The 6,884-nt window shown below is 44.9% G+C and overlaps 1 long non-coding RNA gene across 1 annotated transcript; it reads right to left on the bottom strand.

The window, feature by feature from the left end:
* Nucleotides 1-217: 217 nt before the first annotated feature.
* On the bottom strand, nt 218-1,384 carry LOC148937489 (uncharacterized). The gene is made up of 3 exons (XR_016138299.1): nt 956-1,384; nt 480-852; nt 218-418 (listed from the first exon to the last, which is right to left on the bottom strand). It is a non-coding gene; the product is annotated as an uncharacterized LOC148937489 (long non-coding RNA).
* Nucleotides 1,385-6,884: the final 5,500 nt, after the last annotated feature.

Below are 6,884 nucleotides of genomic sequence, written 5' to 3'. Positions count from 1 at the left end.
TATGCATATCAAAATAAACAAAAAAAAATTTTTTTTTAAAACTTAAGAAATAAACTAAAAATACTTTATACAAATATATCTATTATTGTTTCTATTTCTTATTAAAGCAATTAATAATGTAGATTCTGTTGATTATTTTGGGATGGATAATTGCTGATTTATTGATTTTAAATGTTATTTCTTTTATTTGTTTTATTTCATTTCTACATAGGCTAGTTAAGTTATATATTTAGTCTTTATATTACTTACCATAATGTTACATTACGTAGTTTGATAAGTTAATATATAATTATATTGTAAATATGTTGTCCCTTCTCAATATCTGGCTTATATCTTTATATCGGCGAAATTTAGCACTCGGGATTCTCCCCTATGCCACACAGTTTTCTGCAGTTGGCCGCTGTTTCTTAGGGGTGACCTGAGGGGTAATTAAACTTCACCTTTTATAGAAGTATTCTTTATTATGTTAAGCTACACACCGGTCTGATTCTTAAGTTGACGGATGGTGTAGTTCTTCCCAGACTACACGACATGGCGGGACAGGAGACGGCTACTTTTGTGAACAAACCATATTAAAAATCATGAATATGTACCGAAAAAATGATAAGTCACCCCCAGGGACTCGGATATCTGGGGAACGGCCGAGGAGGATCAGCCCGGTCCCGGTTCCTCGGTCGTCAGCGAGCAATGGGCATGCGAATGAGAAAGCTAAGAGTCCTCCTGGGACATCGTCCCAGGTGGATCGTGACTCCGATAGGTTCGTCCTTGCCTCCGGAGCCCCGTCAATATGTAGGGGGACCTTGGAAACCGCAATCGATCTGACGAAGGTGACTGATGGCCCAATGACCAGATCTGTAGAGCAAATTTGTACACTTTATAGCAATCCTAGAACCACAAGTGGTTCAATGCAGATTAGTACTTCGGATGTTGATTCAACTCCATGTGGAGAACGTACTTTAATAGCTGAAGCTAAGAGAGCATCCACGTCGTATGGCACAACGGATGCTGCTGCTGGTAGCTCAATTGTAATTGAAGACTCAGAAGACGAAGATTTACGATCCTAGAAATTACAACGGTATCTCAGCATCAGGGACTCTATTGGTTGCGCCCTTTTCCCTAAAAGATCAAAGAAGAGAAAGATACGGTCACCGCCAATAGACGGGACAAAAGTAGGCTCATTCCAGTTCAAAAGGATGAGATTGCGCGACGAACGGAAGACTTGAGAGTTCTTTCTGCTACTGAGGTGGCGGCTCGTGCTACCGAATGGGCGGCTGACACGGATCTTCCGCGCAAGGGCTCCGGCTCTCTTCAAGGCGGAGTAAACGGTAGGATGAAGGTCAACCTGGTCTCCATAAGATGTGGCATCGATGAATTGCTCTATAGAGCGTCATCTGAAAGAGATAGAGACACTGAATATTACAGAGAACAACTCGCCGAGATGCGTGCAGAAATTAAAATAATTCGCGAGGAAAACAACGAGCTGTGAAAAACGATAGACAAAATGAAATATGAAATCAACCAGCCTGCATGTGACCTTCCCAGGGGGACTGGTGAACGACGTGATAGTAACGCTATACGGGCGTCTATCTCTTCTGGAACTGGAGTGGCTGCAAGACTGGACGAAGCTCGTCGTGAGCCTCCTGTCATATCTTATGACGATCCAAGACCAGCACTGATTAATCAGGGAGAAAGGGATCAACATAAACTCTCTTTTGCTCAGGTTGATGCATTAGCGACTAGGGATAAAAATGAAATTATTAAAGAGTTCGCTAACTATTTTACAGTTACTATGAGGAAATTGTTGGGCATTGACTCACCTCCTTATCTTCAGGTGACTGGCGAGGTTGCTGCCCTGGCGTCCGTACCTAATCCTCGAGGTATGCAAGCTGAAATTAAAAAGAATTTAATTAGTAATCGTAATACAGACTCCTCCACCGAATGGTCGGAGGTAGTCAGGCGGAAGAAATGTAGGGTTATCTCTTATTCACACAACGACGATCCTGCTACGGTGGCTCCTTCCCCGAGAACGCAAGTGGATGCGAAGAGCACAGCTACAAAAAGAAGACAAAGACCAGCCCTTAATAATAATACGATTAATAACAAAAGAAGACCACCATCTAACTTTAAAAGATTAATCTAATATGGTTGCGGTAACGGTAGTCACAGAAAACAACGGTCCCACTATTCTTCCATTCTTATTTCCTTATATATTTCTTATTTTCTGAGTAAAGCCAAAAATGGGATCTCATTGGCTGATCTCAATATCGAGGATATGAGGATGCGAAAAGCCCTCTCGGGTGGAATCATCCTTGAGATCAGGGGCGATAATCCTGGTAATAAAGCGGATCAACTCGCCAAAAGAATGAGAGAGGTCATCGATGACAACAATGTTAAAATTAATCGGCCGCATAAAATGGCAAAAATATTAATCAGTGGTTTTGATGACTCAGTCTCAAAAGGAGAAATAGAGCAAAAAGTTGCAGAAATAGCGGGATGCTCACCCGAAAATGTATGCTGCAAAGAAATCTGGATAGAACGAAGCGAGCTTGGCTCAGCCCGAATCCGTTGTCCTCTAGCAGCTGCAATCCTTCTATCTAATCTGAAGATCATCAAAATTGGATGGATGTACTCCGCTAGAATTCGGCTATTACTCCCCGAGCCAGTTAAGTGCTTCCGTTGTTTTGGAAGAGGTCATACCTGACACAGATATACTGATAAAACCGACAGAGCCGGATCATGCTTTAATTGCGGAGATCCCTCGCATAAGGCCTCTGCATGCAATAACAGACCAAGCTGCCCTCTATGCAGAGAAAATGGTAAGGCGTACGATCACAGAGCAGGCAGTGAAGTATGTCCTCCTCGTCCGCCTGGGCCTCTAGTTAACCTTAGAGACCGCTCCCCACGGGGCTCTAATAATAGCCATACAGACGGCATAATTAGTAGAATTAGTAGAATTAGTCGAAGATAACGACATGTCAGTTAATGAAGAGGACAACATAGTTCCAGGCGATACACTTACAGACAACTATAATAATGGAAATAGCCCAGCTCAACTGTAATCATTCAAGATTTACGCAGGATCTCCTCCTTTCTGTGAGAGCGTGGCCCGGGAGTGGCTATAATCTCGGAGCTAGCTAGACCTCCGCTGGATGATCCCAAATGGTTTATCTCATTGGGTTCATCTTCGCAGGCCGCGATATTCATAAATAATAACTTGCTGAACAGCGCGAAGCTTCTTGTCTCCCGGCCGTGCTTTGTGGCTATTAAATTACAGGATCTACATTTAGTCAATGTTTACATCTCGCCTAACCGGAATATAAGATATTTCGACTCCGTGTTGGAGGACTTAAAGTCGTTCATAGCTCCGCTCAGAAATAAAAAGTTAATCGTGGCGGGCGATTTCAATGTCAGATCGCATGCGTGGGATAGATTCAATAATATACGTGGAGACTCATTATGTGTCTGGGCCTCTTCGCTGGACTTGTACTTACTCAATGAGCCAGAAGTACCTACCTGTATTTGACCTCAAGGGTCTTCCGTTGTCGATCTTACTCTGTGTTCACCAGTAATGAATTCCTTAATTAGATCATGGAGGATACGTAATGATTATGATATGGTGTACACCGATCATGTATTAATTGACTACCGAATTGACATCCCTTCGGTTCAAAGAGTTAACAAGCGATCTTTGTTTACTACATGGAGCACGAAACAAATGGATAAAGACAGATTTGCGGCAGCAATGATTGCTGGTTTTTGGGCGCATCCTCACGAAGAGGATCTAGGGACTTCTCTTAGGAGAGTCACCTTTGTTATACGACGCGCCTGTGATCTTTCAATGCTTCGCATTCGGAAACATAACAATAATAAAAAACCAATATATTGGTGAAATAGTGAGATCAAGGAGCTGCAACAGCAGTGCCAAATTTTACGCAGACGACTCACCCGCGCCAGGGCACGCAAGACGAGACTGGTTTGGGAACCGATGGCAGCGGGAATTTAAACGGTTGCAGAAGGCACTGAAACAGACCATAGCGAAGGCAAAAGATCAAGCTTGGAACGACATGTTGGAATCTTTGGAAGGCGATCCGTGGGGCTGCCCTACAAAATAGTCAACAAGAAGCTGAGAGGCTACTTATCGCCTGTATGTGAATCCTTGGAGCCGGATTTTATACATAACACTGTATGTGCGTTGTTTCCATCGGTTGGTGATGTGGATAGGCCTGAGAGAGGCTATAATTTTCAGGAAATACCGGAGGTGGCATTGGCGGAGCTGCGATTGGTTGTGGCAAGACTCAGGAGAAATGGAAAGACCCCTGGACCTGATGGCATAACGTATCAGACCTTGACTGGTGCGTTCGAATACTGTGCTAATCTGGTTTGCTCAATCTTTACCGGTCTCTTGCGAACTAGTGTCTTCCCATCCGAGTGGAAGCACGCCAGATTGATTTTGCTCAGGAAGCCAAATAAACCGTCCGACTCGTATTCTTCCTATAGACCTTTATGTCTTCTTAATACCTTTGGTAAGGTCTATGAAAAAATTATAGCCAATAGACTCTCATATTGTTTATTGAAAGTAGAAAACTGTTGTCGACACGGCAGTTTGGCTTTCGACAGGGCCGATCCACAATAGACGCTATACATCGTTTCACAAAGGTGGTTAGAAAGGCCTTTGCTGCTGACCACATGGTTGCGGTGAGTTTGGACATATCGAACGCCTTTAACTCAATCTCATGGACTAAAATCCTTAGAGCTCTCAGGGAGGAGCTTTGAGGTCCCTGAGTATTTATATAGCGTGTTGAGTGATTATTTGAAGGATCGCAGAATCGCCTATGTTAACAGGAACGGCGAAATGGAGGAGATGGAGGTGAATTGCAGGGTTCCACAGGGGTCGGTTCTGGGGCCACTCCTTTGGAACATAGCGTTTAATCGCTTATTTGAGGACTTTCTTCCTCCGAATTGCTCAATTTGTTGTTACGCCGATGACACCTTAATAGTTGCTGAGGCTCCGGATTTCGAGTCGGCTAAAACGCGCGCGCGAGTTGGCCTCCACTATAGTCATCAACAGGATCCAGGTTATGAGGCTTACCGTGGCTCCACTCAAATTCGAGTCTGCCATCTTTGTTAGGGGGCGACCCCCTTTCATGCCCGGCACTAAATCATTGAACCTTGGCGGGGTGAGTTCCCGTCGGATGCAGGATTAAATATCTCGGTTTATTATTTTAGATACGAGGCTGAGCTTTAGGGAGCATTTCTTGGCTCTGATTCCAAAAATTAAGGGAATTTCTTTGGGCCTGGTCCGGCTGATGTCAAACCTGAGGGGCCTGGGTCAGAGGCGGAGAGCTCTATATGCGTCGGTTCTTCAATCGATTATCTTCTATGGTGCACCTGTCTGGGCCAAGAGTTTCGACTTTAGATTGCTGCTGGCCGGAGAAGTCTCTAGGGCTTTCGGACAGATAGCCTCGAGGGTTATCTCAGGATATCGTACTCTTTCTAGAAATTCATCCTTCCTATTGGCTAGCATCCTGCCATTCGAAGTTAGGGCGAGGAAGCTCCGTAGATTGTATTGGAACATCAGAAGGATAACTAAGCAGACGGGGAGCCTTTTGTCCCCACAGGATAGAGTCTGAGGGCGGACTCTGATGCGGAAGCCTTTGCGGAATGGCGACAGCTCCTAGACGTCGCTAACCATCGCACGCCTGGACACAGAGTAGTCTCTGCACTGGGAGAGAGGCTTAAGGCGTGGACCGGGCGCGACTATGGGGCGCTCACTTTTAGAACCACGCAGTTGTTGGGAGGTCATGGCGTATTCAACGATTTCCTATATAGAATTGGGAAGACCTCCTACCCCTATTGTGATTGATGCAACAGTCGAAATCCGAATACAGCGGATCACATTTTCTTCCAGTGCTCCGCATGGAACAGAGAGAGGGCGGAACGAATAACTTCGACGAATAACTGGTAATGTGGACAATACCTACGATACCACTTCATTAATAGATATGGTAGCAGGGAGGCTTGGAGGAACTTTCATCGATTCGCGGAAGTCGTCATGGGCGTCAAGGAGATATACGAGAGGGCCATACAGAGATTGCCCAATGAAAGATTTTAGGGGCCTTGTAGAACCATTCTCACTATGAGGGGGAATGGATTGTTTGGCCATTAGTGCGTGTGTGGGTGTGTCACCACCGTGTTTTTGTGTACGTACTGGACGAATTGTGCTTGTGAATATGACTGGGGAGGGGGGGTCCGTGATGAGTTGTCTGTCAACCAGGACCCCGTCAACAGTCGGCCGGTGACAGAGATGGTTTTAGTGGGTAGGCACGGCTGGGAGGTTTTTCGCTCGACGCGCCTCCCACTTGAATCCCACACTCCCCAGTTTCGTCCACTGGGGGTCTTTGGAAGATTTCCACCTCTATAATAAAAAAAAAGGTTAGGTTAGGACAAGTCAATTTGGTTACCTAAAGCACAAATCACAAGCAAAGAAAAAAAAATTTATATTTACCTGCTGGAGACAAATCCGCTGTGACGCTACTGTGTTTCTAGAGCGCTCCGGTATTCTTACCTAAAGGAAAAAAAAAACAGGCAAAACCGTAATTTTCATTCGATTTTGACGAATTTTTTTTTAAATTTTCGTCTCGACAAGCGCTACGCGATGGTGCATCTCGCGTATCTCTATATTCGATCGTTGGCACGTCAGGGAGAATAATAGGAACGGGGGTAGACTTTAGATTTTGGACAGGAAAATTCGGATCGAGGACTCGATGTGACGCATGAGAGATGGAAATGGACGCGAGATACAACGGTATCTCGCGCCTATCCCCATCCATCGCGCCTCGCGTTTGAGCCTCGTTTCGGATTTCCCCGTCCAATGTCGAAAATCC

This window comes from Pogonomyrmex barbatus, unplaced genomic scaffold (assembly GCF_055798465.1).
Source record: "Pogonomyrmex barbatus isolate J1 unplaced genomic scaffold, ASM5579846v1 scaffold13, whole genome shotgun sequence".
Classification (NCBI taxonomy): domain Eukaryota; kingdom Metazoa; phylum Arthropoda; class Insecta; order Hymenoptera; family Formicidae; genus Pogonomyrmex; species Pogonomyrmex barbatus.
This window is presented reverse-complemented; position numbering and strand designations above follow the sequence as displayed.